Raw genomic sequence first — 26123 nt, forward strand, 5'->3', positions numbered from 1 at the left:
TACCGGTATAGGGTTTTCGGGTTTGGGGTGGAATTTGGGTTTGTTGTTGAGGTTGGGGTTGGGTAACGGCATAGTTTCGGTAGTTGGTTTTGGGTTTCTTGTTGTTGTTGTTATTGTTGTAACGGGAAGAGTTGGAGTAGTTAATGGCTTGTGGTGCGGGTTCAACCTTGGCTTGTGATGCGGGCTCGGGTTTGTATTTTTTGTTTGGTTTCTTGAGGGTTAGGGTACCCGCTTTCACATGATTCTCCGATAGCGCACCGGCTAGAGTAATGGCATCCTCAAGATTCACGGGTTTGCTACTCATGACTGAGTCCCGGATTTGCATAAGTAAACCCCCAATGTATTTGTCAAGCTCACGCTCAGCGGGGGTAACCAAATGAGGGACGAGAATGCTCAACTCGTGGAAACGGAGTGAGTAAGCGGCGTTATCCCCACTATCTTGCTTGAGGTTCCAAAATTCCTCCTCAAGCTTTTGAAGTTCGTGTTTGGGACAAAACTTCTTCATCATGAGTGCCTTGAGGTCGGACCATGGAAGAGCCATAGCCGTTTCCGACCCTTGGAGATGCATGACACTACCCCACCATGTTAGAGCGGTTTTTCTAAACATGCTTGAAGCGAAATTTGTCTTTTTCGCTTCGGGGCACACGCTATATCTAAACACATTCTCCATAGACTCGAACCATTGCAACAAGGTAGTCGCACAGTTCGTACCCCAGAATTCGGTTGGGTTGGCACTAGTAAATTGATTATATGGGTAGGATACGGGTTTGGGTTCAACGGGTGCAACAACGGGTGGAGGAGGTTGGGTAGCTTGGATTTGAGTTACAAGTTCGGGAATCACAGCGGCCATTTGCTTGATGATAAAAGCAGCCATACGTCGGTTGGTGCTCTTGCGCGGTCTTAGTGGAGGCATGCTAAAAGATTATAAAGAAACGGAATAAGTTTTAGGTAAAAAAGAAATGGATATGAGAGTGTATAAAATAAGAATAAGGTGAAGTTAAATTTTCTTTTTGATTGTGAATCCTAGAGTTAGTGAGGAGTAGATGTTAGTGTTAGATAAAATATAAATTTTTGTATATAAACAACAAACTGGAAACAATCGTAAATGATTTTGAGATTTTGAGGGGTTAAAGCTTAAAATTTGAGATTTTGAGGTTTATAGAGTCAGAAAATCGTACATGAACCACCATGATTTGATATTCCAACTCAAAAAAAAAATTTATAAAACACAACGTTGGAGTCTAAACATGTGCACGAATCACCGCAATTTTTTTCATGTTTTCGACTCAAATAACGATAATAACACCATAAATCGGGATACAACGTCATGTCAAAGCACTAGTCCACGAATCACCGTAGTTCTATTGTTTTGATACCGAAAAATTAGGATGGCGACCGGAACGCTCGCATTCGACTACTTAAAGTATTGAGATGTATAACATGGTTTGTGGCCTAGAAAACGAGCACTATAATTCCACCATTCCTGGTAAGTAAATTATCTTCGATTCTTGGAATTTTTTTGTCAAATGGTCGTTTTATAATGTCTTGCTTCCTATGAGGGCTACGCACCCGATATAAATGCAACCTTTAAGGGATTATAAACAACGGGATCCAAGTTAATCTTGTAATCCATAAAACACAATGAAAATATACTTTTTGCGTTTTAAGGTAAGGATACCTTGGAAATACTATGAAAGTGTGTGTATGTGAACATTTTGGATATTGGTGAATTTTAACAAGTTTATAAAGAATATGCGATATGAACAATCAAAATAGAGTAAACACGTATGAGCACACGTATAGGACCCTAAGCATAACAATACTAGGTCATTACGTCTAACCACCTATCCTATTGTCATGGCTCTGATACCAATCTGTCACACCCCAACCAAAGGCGGCGGAACATGCCGAGGTATAACGATTGTCCATAAGCACATGACACTATTTAAAGTGACAGTATTTAATAAACTCATTTCATTTCACAACATCGAAAATGTCACAAAACAATTATCCATAAAATAACCATAAACAAGATATCACAAAATATGGCAAATTGATATTGTTCATTTTTACTAATATCCTAAGGTCTTTGATGTCGTTTTCTTCACAATCATAAATCAACCAAGATGCAAACCTGCAACATTTCATAAAATAAAGTTTGTCAACACAAAGGTCGGTGAGCAATTCATAAGTTTAATCATATTAGTATATAATAAAGATAGCCACAAAACTTGCATACGAAACGATAAATAAAAGTGGTAATTTGGATAAATAGATATCGCTAAACACATTAGCGACACCTAGCTATAAGGGGATGCCAAATAGTCTAGGATTTTATAGTTATCGTTAATTGCATTACGTTAACGACACCTTGCTATAAGGGGATGCCAAATAGTCTAGGATTTTATAGTTCCACCAACCAAAAGCGATAAACACATAGGCATATAAGCATAGAACACCAAATCGAGCAATTATTTAGGTAAAGTATACAACTACGTTTATGGTTTAAGATTCAAATATAAAGCATTTTGTTGAATAAGTATGAAATGTCACCCCCAAAATAAAAGATGGAAAATGGGGTATGAAGTACTCACCTTCAAGTAGTAAACTTGAAAGACGATAATTTGGAGATTTGTCGGAACGTCGAGTTTAACGCACAATGCCTAAAAAGAAAAGAAGTCTTGAATTTAGAAAGGTTGTCTTGAAGGTCTTTAAACAAAATAAATGTTGAGAAATGTAAATAATTAAAAGTTCAAGGTTTAAAATGTGACTATTTAAGAATTTATAATAATAACCCTTTAAAAATGTAAGTTTGCTCGAAACCGGGTTAAAGTATCTAACCTTAATATTTACTCAACCTATGTTAAGTAATAAGGTGGGTAAAATGCAAGAATGCAAATCCCTTTGGAATAAAGATACTAAAACGGGGGTTTTTTTTATCGAGTGTTCGGGTTGTCGGTTCGGGTCTTGATAATTGGTCAAACCCAAAGTCAACTTTCCAAAATATTGAATGTTACGAGATAACTAAATAAAATTTAATAAGACTTAACCAAGTATGTAGTTCCATTGTTTTAGATCTAACAACGCACGTTAAGCGAGTGTTCGGTTTTGTCGGTCCAAACTTTGTTATGAGATCAAGTTGGATCCAACGTTTCCAAGTACTTAAGAAAATATTTAAAAATCAATTTGTAACTATTTTTAAAGAAGTATACAAGTCTTGATGGCTAAAAAAAAACACTCTTGTGTGTCTTAAGCGAGCAAGAATCGGTTTGGTTCGGTTTCCATCTCACAACAAGTTCGTAGATGGTTTCCACATGTCCAAACACTAAAGAACTTTTATAATAATGTACAAATAAAAAAATACCAAAAGTTAACAATAAAGTCTTTAAACAAAAGTTCGGTTTTCGATTCGGATCGTGTTTCGGGTTAAGACCGAGGTAAGATTCTACAAACCCATAACCATAGAATTTGTAAAAATGATTTTAGAAACTTAGATCTAACACTAAGTATGTTTAAACAAACAAAACTAGTAACAAAGTTCGGTTTACGGTTTAGAGCTATTTACGGTTAAACCGAAGCATAGACTCTTAAAAACCCATAACCATACATGACCAACAAACTAAAATAAGCAAGATTAATATGTATGAACAAGTTATATAGATGTATATATATCAAGGACACGAAGTCCTCCATGAAGCCTTGCCTTATGGGGTCCGAAACCTCACCGACCGGAATTGGACACGTTGTTAAGAACGCCTGGGGCTGACAATACTTGGGTTTTACCGACTCACCTTTTTTTCTAGATTCGTAACAACGTTTTGTTTTTTTTATTACCGAATTTGGAAGATAACCTCATATTTGGATTCCTCACGTTGAGAAACCCGAAATTCATATATTATGGGTCCCGTAACTCATTTTCTATCCCAGGATATGCTCATTTTACTTCCTGGTCGCTTTTTGTGAACCCATTTTGTTCAGTTTTAGCATCGGCTTTAGGTTCCTCATCCAAACTCTTTCCGAATCCTTCTAACACTTCCTAAGACTTCAAGTTATGCTCCGGTCATCCTGAGATATCATTCCATGCTCGTACAAGTCTCCAATTTAGTGTCTTTAACGATCAATGACCTGAAATACAAAAGCACGTATGAAGTACCAAAGTTCTAACAATATACTAAACAAAACTACATAATTAACACACTAATATATATACAAAATACCCGAACATCAGTCTAAACAGGCCGGGTCAACCTTTTTTCATTTTTAGAAGTTTTATGGAGATAACGGTTCAATTACCGGTAAAAGAAAGTCAAAGTGGTCATTACCGTGTGCCGCTAGTTAGTTAACAATAACTTTTATCATAACTTTAACCTGATCCTAAAGCAAACAATAACATTTTTCATAACTTTTTCTTGATCCTAACATATTACTATCCTTTAAATTTTTACTATTGGTTTTCTTTTAAAACTAATATATAGTTCATGTACTTTATCTATTGAAGTAGATATAATAAAAACTTACCAACAATCCAAGGGATAAAGGTGAACTTAGAGAAAGGGAAAATAGAGGAAAGGTGTGTTAAATCCATTCTGAAAATGAAGTACCTAATTTAACAAGTTTATATGCAACTTTACTTATAAAACGGTTCATTTTGCCTTCTTTTTTTGAGTATTCATCTTGGATGCATACATAAGCATGGTTGAAATCTAGACATGTCAAACTCTGCTGTTTACGTGAAATTGGGCACCGTCCAACAGAAACGTGGAAGGAAATTGTTAGGATATTGATTTGAAAGGTTTATAATTTGATATATTCAACCGGATTAAACAGGACCTATCGATTCTTAAGTAGCTAGCTAACTTTTTATATGATATGCTATATTATCCGTTTGTACAAATATTGATTTTGGTTGAAACTTGAAAGTCATGATGCTAAATAAATAACTATATAGTAATGCACGAGTCCTTTTGTTGTTAGAGCGTCCATATCAGGTTCCTCTAATTGAGGTCCGGATAATGTGGTAAAGGAATGGACTTCGGGTGAGAAATTTCCTTTTGTTGTAAAACAAATGAGGTTTTTGGAATATGACGTGTCGCTTATGCGGCGGTTTGCTGATGTGGATGCTCTTAAGATAGATTTCTTGAATTTTCATCTATCATAAGTCAAACAAGCGGAGATTTCATTTTCAATTATACATGCTAAAATATCATCGGAGATGGTGCTATAATAAATCCAGTAAAACATGAGAGCATAGATTTCCAACCATTAGATATAAGCGGGATTGGTTTCGTCGGGTGGTGGGGTGCCGTAGATGTGACCGAGCGCTTTGTTGGCTTTGGTGTGGAGTTTGAATAGTTTAAACCCCCAAGGAATATGTGACCAAATAACATACCACACTAATCAAGTCGGCTAGGTTTGGTTCATTGGTTGGATGAACGAGACCGTCCACATCCAGTTTGGTTCTGCCGAATCTTCGTTTTAGGCAGTTTTTATTCTTCGAAGTTACTGAACAAGTAAGAAAGGGGAGTTTACAGAATTATAATTTGACTACTACTTTATTTAGTAATTATAAAGTAAAAAACATTTGAACACGTTTACTAATGCATCAAAAAAGAAAAAGTGGGATAACATCCCTTCAATTATCTATAAAGAAGTAAAGTTGATGGTTGGTAACGCAAGATTCTTATTGGGTTAAGTGGCAGCACCTCAACGGTCTAATTTTGTTTTGTTTTATTGGCTAAATGCTATTTCCTTTTTTTTTCTAGATTCGTGACGAACGTTTTGTTTTTTGTATTACCGAATTTGTGTCAACTCACCGTCACAACGTCTGGGGCTGACAATACTTGGGTTTTACCGACTCACCTTTTTTTCTAGATTCGTAACAACGTTTTGTTTTTTGTATTACCGAATTTGTGTCGACTCACTGCCATAACGCCCGGGACTGAAAATACTCAGGCTTTATCGACTCACCGCGCAACGTCCAGTACCGAAAATGCTCGGGTTTACCCACGCCTGGGTTTTACCGAACTTAATTTTAGTTTCGGTATCGTAACAAATGTAAACGAAATCGAAAAATTCACGTTGACCCTCAGCCGGAAATCCCGGATTTTACTAGCGCCCCAGTTTTACCGACTCAGCACCGGAACGCCCGAATACGAGTCGACTCGCCATTTCAATAATTGGGTTTTACCAACGCCCGGGTTTACCGACCGAATAAACATTGTTTTAAATATGCTAACAAAAGAAAATTATATATGTTATATGAGTGTCGTAGAGCCACTGCCTCAGCGTCTGGGACCGACTGAAGTCATCCCATTGGCTCACCTTAATTTTTATTTTTATTTTTTGTTTTCATTTTAATTAGGTTCCAGTACCATAATGAACGTAGCTAATATTGACTAAATTCGCGGAGACTCACTGCCGTCGTCCGGGACCAACCGACGCCACCCCATTTGCCAACCTCAATTTTTATTTTTATTTTTTTGTTTCCATTTTGTTTTACTTCCAGTACCGTAACGGACGTAGCTACTATTGACTGAATTTGCGTTTATTCGTCACTGCAACACCGGGTTTTACTGACCGATTTTACCCCGCAACGGGCGGGTAAATTACAGTTCACACTAAAATACGAATGCACATGCATAGACGTCTCTATAAATAGATGCCATCCTCCATAATATTTTCCCACATCAAAACCACATACATAAGTAAAAAAAACACTATGTTTTTTTCTAGAATGGTGATGGTGAAGGCTTTTAGTATTATGGTGGTTTGCATGGTGGTGGCTGCCCCCTATGCAGAGGCTCTGACCTGTGGTGATGTGGCTAGCAAGTTGACCCCTTGTCTAAACTACTTGAAGCATGGTGGTAAGGTGCCGGATGCGTGTTGCAAAGGTGTCAAGGGACTGGAGATCGTTGCAAAAACAACCAGCGAAAAGAAGACTGCCTGTGGTTGCATGAAGAATGCTTACAAAACCATCTCGGGCATCAAGGACGCGAACGCGCTTGTCCTTCCCAAAAAGTGTGGTGTGAGCATCCCATACAAGATCAGCCCCAAGACTGACTGCAACAAGTATGACAAGTTATTATTATTGTTGTTGTTGTTGCGTAGGTTTAAGTTTGAAACTTATAATAAAGCATGTATTATTATTCTTATATAACGCAAGTCTATAACACTACTAGAAATCTGACTATTACATACGGCCAAAAAACCTTCGTCTATGATTATCAACTGGATTATTGATCTACTTTTTTTATATTTGCAGGATAAAGTAAGTCCTCTGTTGAATGGACAAAGATGGAAACTGGGAGGTGGGAGAGGCAAACCATCGAATAAGTAGTACCAAATAAAAATGGAAACCTTGTTTTATTGTTAATGGGACAAACGTTTGTATGCTTGTTCCTTTGCTTTCTATTGTCTTTAGCTTATATATAGTGTTTTTTTGTTATGTTTTGCTATAAATTTGGTTTCTCTCCAAGCTCTCTAGCTTGTCTCTAGATAATATATGCTCAGCATACATATAACACTCTGCCATCAATTTATTGCAAATTATGATGTTATATATCTTAGCGAAGCGAATCTGATGGATAACTTATGTTCGGACAAATGTACATTGGTGTGCACCCATTAGAATAAAATTATTTGAACTATATATGCACTTCAGTATGCTAGAGTAAATATCATCGGGATATAGGTGACAAGCGAAGGGACTGTTTTAGTGTTTTATACCGAGTTTAATTACATGATAAGAGTAACTATCGTCTGGATCAATGTTTTTGCCTCTTACAAAACTTTTTGTAAAGAACCTACAACTATGACAATATTATGCATCCGCGTAACATTTTATGTAACATATAAGTCTAATGGATGCATTGCAGAAGAAAAAAAAAGAAGATAACCTAATGTCGTAATTAGTTTGGTAATGAAGTTTTTGTATTCATACAACGTTAAAAGGATCATGCATATTATTATAACCTAAGTTCTAATGATAAAAATTAAATCATGTGAAACATATGCATTCAAGTACAATTTTACTAACTTAGAATCAATTTACTCATTTAAGTTTTGTCTACTTTATTTCAAATGAACTTTTTAGTTTTTACAAGCTACAAATAGATGTGTGACTGTGGGAGGGGTGGTGACCACATAGACATCATGGTCACGGGACGGCTCACCATGGCGGCGGCTCATATGTGGCGTGGGGGTAGTTGCCTTCACGAAGTAAAAGTACTGGTGGAAAACTTAAATTATCATATATCCAAAAGGAACTTCAAACTTAAGTTTTGCTTCAAAATAATAAGTATTAGTTAATTTTCTTCGATTTGGACACACTACCTATTTCTGCTCCAAGTATACATTTTGTGTTATCGAGCATTGCTCTAGTGCCGATATCTTTCTAAACATGTATAGTTCTTTAGGTTTAAAAACATTTGAAGTATCATACCAAACAAATTTTGATGAGAACGACTTGTGGCATCAACATCTAGTGTCAATAATGCAATGTAGATCTCAAAAATCAAAGTTAAGTATTAGGATCGAGTGTAGTGGGGCGCTTCCCACACCCAAAAAGCCCCAAAGCACCAGAGAACATTGCCTCTAGGGTTCTTTGGGCGTTTTGGAGAGGGGGGGGGGGGTGCTTCCCACAAAGCGCCGGGTGGGAAAGAAGCTTATTTTTTTATTGGTGGGTTGGTATTTGTATTATTTTTAATAAATAATAATAATAATATTAATAATAATGAGATTAGTAGGGGCTCCATCCATTACACATTTTTTTTTTGTTAAAAAGCCCTTTGGTGACGTGGCTCCACATGACACAAAACGTCTCCATAGAGGCTCCATTCACTACACACGATTTAAGTGCCAAGTAAAAGTCGCACCCTTTTTTTAGATAACGACTTCCACTATTCGCGTTGAATTTTATATTGAAGCGAACCTAACGATAATTTTGAGAGATATCAAGTCTCTCAATTTCTCTTGCCTTCATAATAGGTCGTCTGATAAATCTATCCCTTGTTAAGATTGGTGTGATATATCTATTCTATAATTATGTATGCATAATCTTCTTAGATATATTGGGCCTAATTTTTTTTTAAATAACCTGCTTAAGCTATTGGGTCTAAATTAAATTTAAAAACTAAAAAAGAATAAAAAAATCAAATAGCATGTTAGGGCCTATTATTTGGGCTGTCGAAGTATTTAAATCTTTAGAGTCGACGCTGACTACATTATTTTTTGTGAGAAACAAAAAACATAAATAAATTATCCATTGTTTTATCCAAATACAGAAGGGATGCCACATTACGGCCTACTTTTCTTAAAATTAAATAAACGGACTACCACATTTGCCTCTTATTTTCACGAGTAATTATGTATTTATTCCAACGCTCGAAATTCATTACCCGCAAAATTTTTTTATGTAAACTAGGGGTGTTCAACGAGCTATAAATTATATTAGCTTTTGTCATCATGTAAGTTTAAAGTGTCGTAGCTCAATCAAACACCTGCTCACATTTATATTGTGACTAACAACCGATGAAAATATGGGTAGTATCAACCAACCCATAACAATCTCATGTGTAGTGATTTGGTCTCATTAACATTCTAATGTTTATTTAGCACATCCATCTATACGTTGTCAAAAGGTAAATAAAAAACTCACAGACATTATTTAGGATTAAAAACTTATAAACACTTTAAAAAATACATATCGCCAAACTCTCCCTCAATAATCCCCTTTGAAAGTGTAAAGTTTCTACATTTCACGCCACCCTTCCCCGTTCATGTAATCTTCTATGATGTTCAAATATGCAATCATCGTCTCCTCATTAAGTAAAATAGGTGGCATGTGCCACACTGCCTCCTATGTTGCATTGTCGAATTTTCATTCGAACATTCATTCAGTATAATTCAGAGGACTTTCACTAACATCCGCATATCTGTTAGTGATGTTTCGTGAGAAAATTTAGCAACAGATTACTAATAGAATATGCACATACGGAACATTATCGTTGGATTTACCCAAAGATAAAATGTGACTTAACGCTGGCCCACTACAAGAAAACTGAGAATCATCGACACGCCATCCATGAATTATAATAGTATTTATTCTGTAATCGCTTGGTAATAATAGATGGATAAGCAAATGGGAAGGGTTTGGACTTTGGAGGACTCCATATGCTCTAATAGTAAACATAAGATTGCACATAAGATTCTTTCCAGACTATTTTAGATGTTTGTAACACTTTTACAAGGATTCAGTAACTCTGTTATTAAGTTCATATACAAGATTTTTAATAGAATACTTGCACATGCTTTTCAATTGTTTATTGATGGGACCATTTTGTGTTGAGTAATCCATCAATAAAGGTTACTTATGTGATCTAAACAATACATTATATTCATATTTTCTATACTTGTTTTTGAGCTTGTTTTTATTTAATAATACTTCTAATTAGTTTATATTTTAATTTTAAAAGTTTCAAAAGATAGTAAACTAAAACTAGTAAATCAATTCAAACAAACAATAAGAAAATAACTACTAATAGGTCGATTTCATTTACTCGTATTTGATCGGTGCTTTTTACATGATCATTTAATTTACATTGTTATATATTAGTGGTTATCGTATATTTCAAATAAAATAAAAGTATGAGCTAAATTAGAAAGTGATTGAATGTAATATTTAGCCAATGATCTCTAGTCTAAGTAGTTAGGGTGAGTCATTTAAAAACTTTAAACTAACAGAACAGAGGTCTTGCGTTCTAAGTCTCATTTGAGACCAAAAAAAGGGGGGGGGGCTCAATTTGGGCCAGCGAGTTTCTCACCTATATGTGTGTTCCTCCTAAAGATGGAATGGAGATGATCAAGTAGATCAGTGGCCCGCCAATGATATAAATTAGCCATTCAATAAAATAAAGACTTAATAAACTGAATACTAATTTATATTTTGGCAAATAGGATAGTAGTAACTAGTAAGTGGAATTTGGTAACAAGTACAATTCTATTGGACCAATGAATAATGGGCTGCAAAGGGAAAATAAACAAATCGGCTCAGCTTACACAAAGTTTACATGGGCCGTGGCTAGTATGTTGGCATCGGAAATAAATAAAAGGAAAGTTGGCGGCAAGGATGTCGGCTAGGGAATTAATTCGAAGCAGGTGAAAATATGATTTATTTGGTCGACGACTGGAAGTCTGGAAATCATCGTAAGTGTGGTCAGCAAAAGCATGACGGCATGAGGGAATTTTAGAGAGGTTTGACGAATTGATTAGAAAAAGCTACTGTCGAACCAGTTGTCTTATTATAGTCAGTTGCATGTTGAGAGGAGTTATATCCGGTTCGAAAAACAAATTTAAAACAATCACATGAAAAGGCAAACACAATTGTTTATTCTGCAACCTAAAGGCATTCTAAATGTCTTCGGGTCTTGATCACTGGCGCAGGTTAATTGGGGCTAGGGGGTGCCCCGGCCCCCCTGGTTTTTCCAATCGGTAGTGTATATTTTCCGATATTCGACTGAAAATTTTTATAGGTATTGAGCCCCCCCCCCGGATTGTTTTTATACGTATCGAGCTCGGCCCCCAAAAATAATTTCTCCATAGAATAATCCTGGTTCCCACTGATTTTATTTTATAGAAACCCGATATTTGATTTTATTTTATAAAAGTCTGTTTATTATTATAATTTGCTTTTTTTAAAAGAAATCCTAAACTTTAAGGGCTTGTATTGTAAATATGCTAAAGTTGTTAAATCAATAAAATATATCAAATAACAAATGACGGTTTGAATTAGGGTTCTGCCTTCGCGCCTACGCATAGGTCTCCAGACTCCAGCGGCATTTCAAACGTCCGTCAAAAGGTGAAACGGCAATAGCTACAACCTGCAGCGATCGTCCACAGCCGCCAGCGCCCAGCCCCCAACCGAAGTGCCACCTCTTCTCGCCACCAACGCTGACCGGAATACCAGAGCTCGACCTTCGTAACCGGTAATACTTAATTTAGATTGAAATTAGAGTTAAATTGGGTTAAAATAGGGTCGATTTTGTATGAACTCAGAGTCGAATTGGGTTAAAATTACTAAATTAGGTTCGAATCAACTAACCTGCGCCACTGATCGTACTGTTGCTTTTTTTTGAACTCAGAACTCGATTTATATGAACTCAGAGCCTGCTTGTATGAACTCAGAATTACTTAATTAGTATTGTAATTTAACCGAATCGTGCTGTTGCTTTTTTATTAGGTAATAGGTATATCATGACCCGACCCGAACCACTGACTCGAAAATTTTTATATTATTTGACTTTAACCCGACTCAAACCGAACCGCTGACCCAAAAATTTTTGAACCCATAGCTTCGGCCCCCCCGATAATTTTTCTCAAGCTTCGCCACTAGTCTTGATAACATCAAACGATAACACCTGTAGCATGTATAAAAATAATAAGGTCAACTACAAGTAGTTGGTGATATTTACACATGTTTTTGGTATATATATATGTGTGTGTGTGTGAGAGAGAGAGAGAGAGCAACACCGTATAATTCAATGATCAAATGAATTATAACAATCCATAATGAATATGTAAATAAATAAATGAGGGCCTATTCTATTGACATAAAGTCAATATATTTGGGTGGCGTATGATAATACTATATGATGCTAATGCGGTTATGTGGCTTCTGACGCTATTTCTCACAAATCACATATATAGTTATATAAAACATGAGACATATACTTTAAGCATGAAAATAATCACACAGGTACATGAAGCGAATTGTAGTTTGAGGAAATGAGACATAAAATCAAAGATGAATAGTTTTTAGTATCGTATACATGTTACCCCAGAGTTACAGAATTAAAAATGGGACGTGTAAACTCACATGAAAGTAGCTTGTTTTGAGATGAGGAGAAATGCGAATGAACCGACGAAGTTTGGGTCAACGAATGTTCCTAGATAAATAAATATCTCCTAGGTTCAAAATGAGGTTTTAAAATGAAACACGTGAAAATGGAAGACTAGATTCGTTTCTAAGTTCGTTAAAGAAAATAAACGAGTTTTAAAGAAAATATTTGTTTACCTTATTATTTATGAAAATTGATTAATTTGTTTTTAGTTGGTTTTTTAATTTATTTTTAAGGAAAATGGTTAAAATGGTGATTAGTAAAATTTAACGAGTTCGGTTCGTTTTTTAATAACGAAGTGAGTTATTATTAAAAGAAAGTACTTGATCGAGTGGTTCGTTTTTCTTATCGAACATGAACCCGATTTTGAGTCGAGTTCATGTCAAACATTTCAGAAAAGAAAAGTGAAGTTTAAATGGTTAGTGGTTAAACAAGGTTTGGTTTTAAAAGTAACTACTTGCACTAACCGAATCTTAACGAATCAAGTGTGAAAAAAATGTGATGTTATCACGTATGTCAATTGTTTTGACATCATAATAACATTTAACATGTGTACCATAGTCAGATGACATGACTAGAATTACCTTGGGGATGATAAATGAGGAAGAAGAGTCTGGCGGTTGACTTTTGAAGTCAAACTTGAGTCTTGGGAGCAATTGACAAGCCTGAACGAATTATAGTTCAAACTGAGTTGTGGCAAAGGTTTCGCATAGCATTGCGACACTTTATATAGCCAAGAGATCATTAATTACAAAGCAAATCAATTTAATTCGACAAGCTAGTAAAAAGGCAAGAACTAGGCTTTAATTTGGAGATTTTGATTTTAAATTGTTTGATAACAAATTGGAGGTGGATACAAGATAGGAATAAGTCTAGACAAATTTTTACAACGTTCAAAGTAGTCAAAATGGCGTGAAATCGGTCGAGCATGGAACTTGTTCGTGAACTAAGCCCGTTTGACTTATCTGCACCTGCGTCGCGTATCGTGACGTCGTTGAGGTACGACCATCGTGATATGCGGCTAACATTGGCCTCTCGCAAGAACTGGAATACGCCGGCCATGCAATGAATCTTGGAGAGGTCCACCGCGTTACAGGCATTGTATTTTAGTTTATTTTTATTTTGGCATTTTTGGTCCTTTAATTTTGGTTAAGTGCGTTAAAGCATAAAATAGCATTGAATCGAGATCATAACATGGAGGCTGCGTCATGAGGCTAATATCTAACATAAGATAAACCATAATAACAATAATTACTCAATAAATGCGTCATTTTATTAATAAAAGAGGATCTGAATACAAAGCGATCGGATTTGCATATACAAGTTCAAAATGACGAATGTCACAGTTTTCACAACCCCTCTCTTTGTTATTTCTTTTGGGGGAGGAAGCATGCACAAACTATTAGATTTTGTAAGATTGTTATATCGTATGTAGACTTGGTGTAATCACCAACAAAAAGTCGTCAAACACATCGGAATGTTAACTAAAGTTAATTGGTGAGGTAACGATGAGTAACTACTGTGTTTGACAAATCTCACTCGCATTAGTCGCGCTAACTCATTTGGAGGTCGAAAATGTGTATCTTTGACCTAAACGAATTGCCATGTTCTGGTAAGACTTGGTGAGAGGCTCTCAAATGAACACGTGTCATCTTCATTCATGATGAAAACCAAACACTTTAGTATCATGGACCCTAGACTAGCTATCTGGTGATAAACTTTGTTTACATTATTTGTACGTTGAACAACTTAACTTTATTTACAAACATGTGAACTTATCGACCATTGTGTTGACACTTTAGCACATATTTCTCACTTCGCTAAGGCACTGTGCACGACATAGGAGTCTGCATTTAGATAATAAATAAACTTTAAAACTACGGTTTTGGTTTTTGGTTTTAAACACTTTTCAATGCTTGGGCGTGTGTTTTTACGCTTTTATTATTTACGTTAACGGTTTTGGGAATTTTTTCGCCTTATGTTACGCTTTTGCTACTTAACTAAACTTTTATAGTATTTTCCGTTTATGGGCAACGTTTGGTTTTCAAACTCATTTAGAGGGTCGTTCAGTATAACTAATGACTACGATCCCGGTATATCACACGCCTCACGATAAAATCCGCACGTGAAAATTGATGGTGTGACAGCAACAATGGCAGAAATTTGAGCCTCAAACTGATTTCTTTTCATTTATGTTTTTTTTACCATTTTGATTTTCGGATGTTCATGGTGCCTTCTTCAAAACCCAGCAACCCATGGGTACTAAATTCTAGTTACCCTAATTAATCAAATAGTAACTAAAAAATAAATTGTAATTATAAGATCTAAACTATGATGAACAAAGAACTTTGCTTGCAACAATGTGTTGCAAGAAGATTCAAGAACCCCTAAATTTCAATTAGAGAGACGAATGAAAGACTCATCCAATCCGACTAATTCTGATTATTCGTTAGTTCCTACCTTACTGCTCGATTAACACCTACTGAGTTCTACAACACTGCGTGATACTTTCGTTTAACCTTGACTATGTTGTAAATACGTTTGATACAAATCCGTCTCAATTTATAACTTTAGAGCATTCCCAACCAATTCCCTATCCATATCCATGTACTTACACTAAAAATCACTATATTTCTCTCTCACGTGTTCAATTAAATTATACTTTTTTATATATTTATCATTATTTTTTCTCTCTCGTTCACTTACAACCACTATCAGAAAATATTAAAAGAATTATACGGTGTGAACAATTAACCCTAAATTTAACTTTTTCATATAGCAAATTCTCTCTTTCATCTACTCTTAACTTATAACAATATATATTATATCATTTAAAAAACTCAATCACATAATTATATAGTAACAGCTTTGAATGCTCTAACATGTTTAAATTCTTACGTAGGCGTTTATTAGCTACATGCTCATTTGACCATTCAAAATATAAAAAAGGACGACTTTGATATTGCAAACCATACTGGGAGTTCTTTAAGATGAGCATAAACCAATGAATGACAAGTGTTAAGAGTTAGAAATTAAAAAGTCGATATTTAAACGCGATGAACATGGTTTTTTCTTTGAAGGTTTAGTCAAACAAGAACAACACACATCATGTTAAATTGTTATTTAATTCAAATAAATAACTAAAATACGATTGTTTATCATTAGAGGACAGCAGTCGTCTTTTTACCCTGTAATTACACTTATTTTATCCAAATATAAAACTATATAATACAGGTTGGTTGCATATTAGCATATATATGACAAACGCGATGCAACAATAATTGTGTGTACCATTCATTTATGCAACGTGTGCATAGACCGTGTTCAAAATTTTCTTATAGATCATTACGTCTTCAAAACTTTGGAATGTATAGGAAATACTCTAAACCTTCGATTATTGATAATTTAATAGTTAAGATTGATTTATATATATATATATATTAGGTTTTATATAAAACATAGAATTATTTTTTAAAAAACGGTTAAAGGTTTTTTTCGTATAAACAAGAAGAAAATATATATTGAAGGCGGTAAGACTGTATTTTTGTGGGTCTGCAAGGTTTGATGCATTTAAGAAAAGCGTGGGTGATATGGAAGAACTCGAGATATCAAAGTAAGTATATATTAAACATTAAATATAAACCATGTTCAATGCTTCAAAGCATCAGTCAAACACTCAAAACAAAAGGAGCCCACATCATATGAATTTAAGATTAAGATATTGGTAGATAAAAGGACATGACCCGTTAGACGATATATTTCTATTCATTTTATCATCGTTGACAGTCTCAAATTTAAAAAAGTTGGCCACCAATGGTCCTCGTTAAAAATGATTTAACGGAGTTATACTTTTTTTCAGAATTTCAAACTATTGTTTTAGTGCTTTTATTCAAAAATAGGATACGAGTTGATTGATGTAAAACTTAGCTCGAAACGGTGATCCAAACGACTTGATTTTTGTTAATTGTAAGTTCAAACAACCGAATTGAAGCATTGTTTTGTCGTCTTGGAGCACCGTTTCGAACGAAGCTTTACATCAATCGACTCTTATCCTCCTTCCGATCAAAAACCCTAAAACATTAGTTTGAAATTCGGAAAAAAGTATAACGCTGTTAAGTCATTTTTAACGGGGGATCATTGGGTGTCAACTTTTTTAAATTTGGGACTGCCAGCGGTGATAAAATGAATAGGCATTATTATCGGCCAATATCAGTCAATAAGGATTATTAAAATCCAATAAACCTTTTATTTATATAATTGTTATAATGTTTTTCGGAAGATGAACTAGCATATAGTATCGATCACACGGTCATTTAAGTTGAATTTAATGAACTTTAGCTCAACTGATACCGGAAGGGAAGTGAAAATTTGGTTTGGAGACCGTAAAGTCTCTAGTTCAAATCCGATTCCAATCGGGTTTTGCTGTAATGGCCTTTGGGCAATCTCGGAATAGGAGATTGTGGGCTTGGGCTACCCAGCGCCGTCGACGATCGTAGGCATATGGGATAACCTTTAGCCATTGGGTTACCACGGAGAGCTAAACTTTATTCATTGATCGTTTGAAAAGAAAAGTTAAATTAAGTTCATTGACGCATTAAAACCAAATAATAAAAACAAGAGGTTAAAGTTGATACCATTAAATGATTGTACAATATGCACTAAGTGACGATAACAAAAACAAAACAAAAAAAATCTAAGCTCATCTAGTTAGAATATACCATTAGGAGTAACTTTTTAAGAGACGAAGAAAAAAAAAATCCCAACAATGAAATGAGTTTATGAAACTACTAGTGTTAGGGGAAGAGGTGGCTCCTCTCATGTATCCTAAGTTCAACCAAATCATTTAAAATATGTAATATCAGAAAGAGAAATAACGAGGCTAAGATCTGTTAGGTTTGAAAGTGTCAAAAGATAATAGGAGAATTTACATATACCATGTTTCTAAGTTCCTTTAGACTCCATATTGGGCTTTATAGGGGGGCGGCATAGGGTGATGTGGAGGGGATTTGAAGCCTTAAACACTACGCCTTGGCTTCATGGGATTACCAGGGCGGCAAGGGGAAGGAGGTAGGACCATTGTGCCTCTCTCTCTCTCTCTCTCTCTCTCTCTCTCTCTCTCTCTCTCTCTCATACACACGTACACTTATGCATACACACACACATAATAAGGAGCTTTAAACCACAACGTTGTTTTATGGAGATGAACTTTAAAGCCCCGTTTCTTATGTAATGATGACATGGAGGGGCGGTAAAACCCCTCTAGGCTCCACAACACACAATCTTTTTACATATTTATTCAACCCTTAAAACTCAATTACATATATTCTCTCCATAAACCATGTATATTATATATTTATTCATTTAATTAAAATTAACTAACTAAATTATTGTTTACCTTTAATGAACTAATTAAACAACTATTTACATATATCCTCTTTTCTAATAGCATCAATTACATATCTCCCTAATTTAAACCCAACCCGAGTTAATATTAAAACGAACCTATTAAAGCTAATAAATTCAATTAGAGTAGAAAATCATTAGCAAATATAAATTCACGTATCCTTTAAGTTTACTTAAAGGCATCCCAATACATATGAGTAAAAAAGTTCTATCAAATAAAAAAATAAAAATTTCATTCATTTCAAATTACTAGGGCAAAATATCACTTGATATGTCATAAGTAAGAAGGAACAAAAAATGAGTCATTCTTATGAATGGAACAGAAAGTCAAAAAGACCAAACAACTTATTTATTTCAATCAAAAGCCACCCAAACTTTATAAGCTTCAAGATCTGTGGATCAACTAAATCAAAATCATCACTCTCAAATACACAATGATAGGAGTCTTAGCAAATCATAATTGATTAGCAATCGCTATTCTCATACAACCTACCGACATTACAAAGAACAGAACTTGTATCAAAATTTAAGAAATTGCAAAAGTGAAGCAAGCAATATTTGTTTTGATTAGAGAGCAGAAGAAGCGCGAATGTAGTTGAGTTGGAAATACGTAATTAAACTTTGAAGTTGGAAAATATGTAATTGTTAATGCTGACACAGGGGATATATGTAAAAACCTTCTGCAAATGAACCGATTGAATGTTCGGTGGGAAGTTCATTTATGTTCGTTATTTAATAAAAGAACAAACATGAACACGTGTTTTGTTCATTCATTTATGTTCGTGAACGTTCATTTATTTATGTTTGTTTATGTCCGTTTATTTATGTTCGTTTATGAATTAATAGAAAATAATTAAATATTCTCTAGCTTAGTCATTTATTTGAAGGTTTTATATTTGTTCATTTATGTTCATTAACATTCGTTTATGTTTATTTGTTTTCATTTGCATTTGTTCATATATGTTTATTTATGCTCGTTTATCTTTGTTCAGTTGTGTTCGTGAACTACTCGTTTAGATCTTAAACAAACGAACATAAACGAACATGAGCATGTTCATTTTTTAAATAAACGAACATGAACACGATATATTTGTTTGATTAAGTGTTTATGTTCGTGTTTGTTTAAAGTTAAATGAATGAACACGAGCATGCCCTTGTTTGTTTTCGTTCGGTCATGTACAAACAGGCCTACTCAAGATATTAAGGTATAACAATATAATAGTATGCAACTAAATTAAAATAGTTAAAGAAATTTCTCACAATGATATCATTTAGAATTTACTGCATGAATGGTTCATATGAAATGTATTTAATTTTACGGAATTGATCTTTGAGTTTGGTGAATTAGAGGAAATAATAAAGTATTGTGACGGTAATTGACTAATTGGAAGGAGGGGGCATTCCAGATGTAGTATTTGATAAGAGCATGCAAAAAGGTGATTAAGGGGTGACTGTTGAGCAAAAACAACAGGGGATTAATCTCAGTTTGGAAACTAGAATTTTTGTCCAGTGCGGCCTATCTTCTTTAACGGGTTCTTGAGATTATCTCAATCAAAGGTGGAGGGCCTTATAGCTCGATTTAGTGTTGATGAAATAAAAGCCACAGCTTGGGAGTGTGGCAGCGTGAAAGCTTGTGAACCAGACAGGTTTACATTTAAGTTCATTAAGAAGTTTTGGGAACTCCTATAAAAGGACTTTGTGACAATTCTTAACTACTTATATACATAAGGCTATAACTTCATAGTGCTACATCAACGTCACATCATACCCCACTCCACTCCACTTTCTTCCGCTATATATGGGAAATAGTCACCAATTTAACACTTCTCTCCCATTTCAAATAAAATAATAATATTTATATAAATTAAATTAAAATTTAACATATTACCATCTAAATTAATTAAAACTATTTATTATAACAAACATATAAAAAATATTGATTTATAATTGATACATAAAATTATAATATCACTTAAAGGGCCAAACCCAAGTCTACTCTTTAAAGGGTTCAAGCCCATTAAACTAAATATATAAATAAAAAAAGGGAAAAAAACCCTAACATTCAACCCCTGTCTCTACTCTATCGTCTTCTTCTTTCTGCAGTCCCATCTATTCAACAAGCATCTTATCCTTCTTTGTGTTGTAAATTGTTTCTAAAAAGAAAAGGCTTTAAGGGGAATATTATTTGAGCGGTGAATTTTCCACAATGAAATTACCGCTGAGCGGCCCCAACAACACCGGGGTGGTGTTCACCATCGGCACCGCTTGCCATGTCATCAAGAGAGCGGCATTTCGACGACCACACTGTTTAGTCTAAGGGAAGATAAGTAGGGGCTCCAACTCATGTTTCATCACTTTAATACCAAAGATGGCTGACCTGTAAAACTAAGTAGGAGTTCTGCCCGATTAATCTCATCGGGTGCATACTGAGCCTCATTTTAAAGGTTTTTGCAAATAGAATGAAAAAAATTAAGTGAAGAACAATCGGTATACTTGAAAGGTAGAAATATCATAGAGGGTGTTTTGATTCTAAACGAGCTGGTGACTTGGTGTAAAAAAAACAAACAGAAGAATAATGTTGTTACAGGTTAACATTCAAGGACGAATTGATATAACTCATCAAAACTAGCACACACAATAATTAATATTGAATTTCTCTCAATATTATATAGAGGAAATATAACTCAAAAAACCATATTACACATAACTCGTGTTTCTCTAGGTGAACCCTAACTCGGTTGCATCTCGTGTGTATCTCTAATGTCTAGCCATAAAGTAGTTTATATAGACTAACATAACTTGCTAGCCAAGACATTACCAAACATAATAAAACCCCATAAACCAATTGCATATTAATGAATCTCACGTGCTCAATAGGTCCAACCCGGTCACCTACACGTGATAGGCCTATTAAGCTGGAAATTATGTCCAACAATCGCCCCCCCCCCCCCTAATTTCCGACTTGAAACAGGCAGTCTTTGATTTAAACTTGTCTCCTTTAACATGCCTGATTCGACACACGATCTTGACCTTCTCGGATTTACAACCATCTTGGTCTTGATATCTCCTATACTTCCATTGATCCATATATGTGTTCTTCGGCTCTCCCGAACTCGATTACCTCTATGTCCCTATTCCCGACCATTCTCTCGGTCGTATGAACTCGCGAAACCCACTCCTTTGGTTGCGATTCTTGTCATTTAATCAAGCGAACATCACTCTTCCTTGATCTTCTCATGTTCCCGAATCAAAACACGAGCACATCATTTAAATCAAAACCTTAGTAAAAACATAACTCATTTACCCGAATAAAAATGCACTTTGAATTGAGCCGGCTTGTACAACCCAAACTTCAATGGTCAACCCAAACTTGTTAAACCAATAAAGAGAGAAAAAAATCAAACCTAACTTGTTTTACTTTTCTTCGAATTCTTCCTACCAGCAAAAAAATAAATAAAACCAATTCTTGAACTTTTGTTTTCTTCTTATTTAATTGCCTAGAAATAATCTGTTTATTTTTTGTAGTGTGCAACCCCCCCCCCCCCCCCAACAGAAAAACCTTTCTGTTGGCTTAGCTATGCACCACTTTAAAAAAAACGATCTAAACCTACACAAGTTTCGATCGCTATTCACGGATATCTCTCATTCCAAATTTCTCTAGCATAAACAAGATCACCGGTCACCCAGTCAACAAATCTTAGCCGGCCGTTGACCCTTTCTCGATCACCGACCTCGCCTTGATTATTCAATCACCACCTGTTTGAACTTGTCTGTAATTCTGATTATCGGCTTCTTGAACTTGATTGTAATTGTGATCACGACTTAACCGAACCCTCCTTATCTATCACGACTTTGATCGATATCTTGAGTCTTCGATCTCCTCCTTATCGATCACAACTTTGATCAATAAACACCAAGAACGTAACCGCTCTGATACCAATTCAAGGACGAATTGATATAACTCACCAAAGCGTACACACACAATAATTAATATTGATTAACTCCCAATATTATATAGAGGAAATATAACTTAAAATCCCCTAATACACATAACTCATGTTTTTCTATATGAACCCTAACTTGGTTGCATCTCGTGTCTATCTCTAATGTCTAACCATAACTTGGTTTATATAGACTAGTCTAACTTGCTAGCCAAGACATTACCAAATATAATAAAACCCCATAAACCCATTATGTCACACCCCGAACAAAGGCAGTGGAACATGCCGGGGCGTAATGTATTGATTGGACAGTAACTCAAAAGACACTAATTAAAGCGACAATAATTACTTAATTTCATTAACATCAATCATGTACACAAATTCGATAATTAGAATATATACATCATAACTTGTAATTTAAATTAAATATCCTAAGGTCAACTAACTATCTTCGATCTTGAATACATCAAATACTTGAACCTGTAGTGTGTATGAAAATAAAGTTTGTCAACACGAATGTTGGTGAGAATACATAAGTTTTGGTTTTATATATGAGCATTACAAAACTTATGAAAATGTAATAAACTAAATAGATGTGGACCCGTTCCTATTGATACAAAATCAATGTACTTGGGTAAATGTATGATCACACTAGATGAGAATAGATGAGGATGAGATACCAACCACCAAACATAAAATAAACACTTAAGCACATAGGGCATAATCATAAAGCATGCAATAATCACGCATAAACATAAATTGAATTGTGTTTTGAATAGACGAGGAAATAAAACATGAGTGAACCTAATAAGGTATACATGCTACCCCCAAAATATAAAAGATGGAAAGGGGGTATGTAAGCTCACCTTAATGAGGATTAACAGAGACAGAGATGACGATAGGATTATGGCAAAAGCGGTTGAGTTCCTCGGAATATGTTGACAAAAGTTCCTAATTATTAACGATAATATAAATTAATAATTATAATAACAAGACTTATGACGGATTTGGGATTCAATAGGGTTGCAAGTACAAGTTTGTTATTAGAAAATTTATTAGTATAGTTTTCAATATTGCGGTTTATAATCGGGTTGAAAGATTTGGACCTTTTAGGGTTTGGATTATTTTATTTATTAATTATTTACTTAATAATATTATTATGTTTACTATTTGTAAAAATATAACTAGAGAGTATAAACAAATAAAAAAATAATGCAATGTGATAAAACGGTTACCAATAGGTTTAAAAGGAGTTTGGAGACTTTATGAAATTAAGTAGTTGTTATTATTATTATAATTATTAGTATTATTGCATTCTCGTTTGATTTTCAAATAAATATTAATTGTTGATATTATAATAATATATAACTACAAATATTAGTTGATGCTATATATCTATACAAATATAAACATATATTAACGAGAAAGTTAAACGAAAATTTATTTGACCAACTATAAGTTCGGTTCGCTTAGCGAGTGGTAATAATATATTAGTTCTCAAATTCGTTATATATATAGATCAATTAAGACATAAGTTCAGAAACAACGAAATCAGATGGACCGTCAAGACACTAAGCCCTAACTCAATTTCAAGTTACGAAGCCGTCAAGACCCGATTCGATTTCAAACTATAGCCGTAAACCTAAGTTCTTTGTTCTCCCTCAATTCGCTACTGTAACGGGTAATTGTTTTATGCTTTGAGTTTGCTTTTATCTAGAACATCGTATGTTCAAGATTGTCAAAGCTAGGAAGTGTAGGATACATGATCCATGGGTCATGAAATTTATATTGGGGGAAGACGGATGAGTATTAGTCAAGGAAATAAACATCACGTTGAGATGACAACAGTAAGACAAAATCAGTCTTTATAATGTAACTTCTAACTATACTATTAAAGCAAGATGCCTTTTTCACATGACATCATTCCAGGGCATCCACATAGGATGTCACGTAGATGTAATATGATCAATTTCTTATTTTATCAAGCCAATCAATTATGTTATATTTGGAAATCCCAATAAATAAGCTACTGAAATATTCTAGATGAATCTATCTGCTCTAATAAAAGACTACCACTTTTGTCACTTGTCAATCTCATAGTCATCCTCGTATTTTTTTCAACCAATTTTAATATATGGTCCTTGTCTTTTAAGCCATTTTAATAAATGAATTCAATATTCTTTTATTAAATGTAAATCCTAACCGATTCATTTATTAACATTAATGGTGAAATAAGAAAATAAGGAAATATAAAAATTGAAGTTGCAAGTCTGTTAGAATAAAATTTTAAAGTCACGGGTAATTGCAAATAAAGAAAATAAAGGTGCATCATTGTCAAAGAATTTAGATTTGTATGGTAAACTACAAATTGTATTTAAGCTGGGATTCGAGCAACAGTGCATAATTTTTTATATAAGAATGGTTTCAAATTCGGGTTTAATAATTTTCTCATATGCATTTGAACTTAAGAAAATGTGTATTTTCTTAATTTTCTCCAAACATTTTGTATAAATATTATAAACATGAGAATACCTATTATATATATCTTGGTGTTTATCATTAAATCATCAAAGTCGAATATTATAACTATAATCATATATATGTATAACGATTTACTATATGAACTATAAGTCATTTTGTTATGGTACATATGAAATTAATCATTTATTTATATGACCTTTTTGTGTAGCATAAAATATTTTCGCAATAAAAAGATCAATATTTAGTATTTAATATTTTCTTGCATAACTCAAACCAAAATGCTTTATAAACATATATTTTTTTGACTTGATTTATATTTTTTTATACATTTAAATATAGTTAATTTAATATGTCTTATAAGACAAATTAGTGTTTATTATGGTTTATATAAGACAAATTAGGTTTACATGTTGGTTAATACATAATTAAAGTGTTTAGAGTAAAGTGTCATTTCCGTCCTTATGGTTTGGCAAATAATGCGAATTTAGTCCAAAAAGTTTTATTACATGAGTACAGTGCCAAAATCGTCCCTGAAGTTTGGTCAAATTTGCTAATTTCGTCAAAAAATATTTTTTTTCGTAATTAGACCCTCGATGTTTCCCAACGGTTGCCAATTTCGTCCAATTCGTTAACTCGGTCTAAATTTAACGTTAACTCAGGGGTGTTACTGTCCTTTTACATATTTGTTTACATTGTTATTATTACGCTGAGCTAAACCTCTTATATGACTAAAAATAAAGAATAATAAACAAATGAATAATATATTGGATTCAAACATAGGAATCGTGAAATGTTGTATATGTTAGAGATAAGCAAAATCGGTACCGGTACCTGTACCGATTTGGTACCGTCGGTACCAAGGTTTTGAGTTTTCAGGATCGGTACGGTACCAGTATTTCCCAAATTTTACCTCAAATACCGGTACCGTCCCGGTACCGGCACCAAACATTTGCGATTTTCGGGATCGGGATTTTCGGTACCGAGCTTATCCCTAATATATGTCATCAAACAAACACATAATAACAATAATGTAAACAAGCATGTAAAAGGACAGTAACACCCATAAGTTAACGTTGAATTTAGACCGAGTTAACAATTTGGATGAAATTGGCAACGATTGGGAAAAATCGAGGGTCTATTTGAGAAAAAAAATATTTTTGGATGAAATTCGCAAATATGACCAAACCTCAGGGACGATTTTGGCACTTTACTCATATAATAAAGAAATAGTGAAAAGACATGTCTACCCCTGACTTAACGATTAAATTTAACGAGGTTAGTGATTTGGATGTAATTGGCAAGAATTGAGAAACGTGGAGGGTCTATATGCAAAAAATAAACTTTTTGGACTAAATTCTCATTATTTGCCAAACCACAAGGACGAAAATGGCACTTTACTCAAGTG

The 26123-nt window shown here is 34.3% G+C and overlaps 1 pseudogene; it reads left to right on the top strand.

Moving 5' to 3' along the window:
• The first annotated feature begins 6733 nt into the window (after nt 1-6733).
• On the top strand, nt 6734-7336 carry LOC143635769 (non-specific lipid-transfer protein pseudogene; annotated as a pseudogene).
• Nucleotides 7337-26123: the final 18787 nt, after the last annotated feature.

Source organism: Bidens hawaiensis, unplaced genomic scaffold (genome assembly GCF_021521415.1).
Source record: "Bidens hawaiensis isolate Kalapana, Puna unplaced genomic scaffold, B.hawaiensis_p1.1 tig00007678_1, whole genome shotgun sequence".
NCBI classification, from domain to species: domain Eukaryota; kingdom Viridiplantae; phylum Streptophyta; class Magnoliopsida; order Asterales; family Asteraceae; genus Bidens; species Bidens hawaiensis.